The following is a 1,044-nucleotide window of genomic DNA, read 5'->3' as shown; positions in this document are numbered from 1 at the left end:
TTTATCAAAATGTTACAAGGCAGGGCTCTGCACAGGGTCCAGAGGAGTGGAACGCCGTTCATCCCATGCGAAAAGGTGCAGGAGTGACGGAGATACGGCCCGTTTTAAATCGCCCCTCTTTATGCCAAAAAAATAGGTACGCCTCCCAGGGCCACCCAGGGTGATGCTTTTATCAAAATGTCACAACGCAGGGCTCTGCGCAGGGGCCAGAGAGTGGAACGCCGCTGGTTCCATGCGAAAAGGTGGAGAAATGACCGAGATATGACCCGTGGAAGTCGTCACAATTTACCCCGAAAATAGGCGCTCGCGCTCGGGCAGAGGTCGGCGCTCGGCCGGGGTCCCGAGAACCGGGGCGAATAGGGTTTTCCCACGGCCGAAAACCATAGGAAGCACGGGGAAAATTCGGGACCCGACGTCCCAGGGCCCTCGGCGGGGACCGGGGCAACGCGACACCGTTGGTTCCACCCGAAAAGGTGGAGAAATGACCGAGATACGGCCCGTCAAAAGTCGTCACAATTTACCCGAAAATAGGCGCTCGCGCTCGGCCCCGGTCCCGAGAACCGCGGCGGAGGTTTACCGGGATGCTGCGCAACATGGGCCAGAGAGCATGTTTGGTTCGAGTTTACCGGGATGCTGCGCAACATGGGCCAGAGAGCATGTTTGGCCGAGTTTACCGGGATGCTGCGCAACATGGGCCAGAGAGCATGTTTGGTCGAGTTTGTGTGGGTTGTGTGCGACACTCCCGGCACATACATAGGAACACGGCTTCCAAGTGAGCGCACTTTTTCGAAATTTCTTCTAAGTGCCGCTTTTTCGAACCGGGGCGAATTGGGTTTTTCGAGGGCCGAAAACCATAGGAAGCACGGGGAAAACTCAGGACCCGACGCCCCACGGCCCTCGGCGGGGACCGGGGCAACGCGACACCGTCGGTTCCACCCGAAAAGGTGGATAAATGACCGAGATACGGACCGTTGAAATCGACTCGGCGTATCCGAAAATAGGCGCTCGCGCTCGGACAGAGGTCGGCGCTCGGCCCGGTCCCGA

Source organism: Solea solea, unplaced genomic scaffold, assembly GCF_958295425.1.
Source record: "Solea solea unplaced genomic scaffold, fSolSol10.1 scaffold_167, whole genome shotgun sequence".
Taxonomy (NCBI): domain Eukaryota; kingdom Metazoa; phylum Chordata; class Actinopteri; order Pleuronectiformes; family Soleidae; genus Solea; species Solea solea.
The sequence above is the reverse complement of the archived record's forward strand: the minus strand, read 5'-3'. Positions refer to the sequence as shown.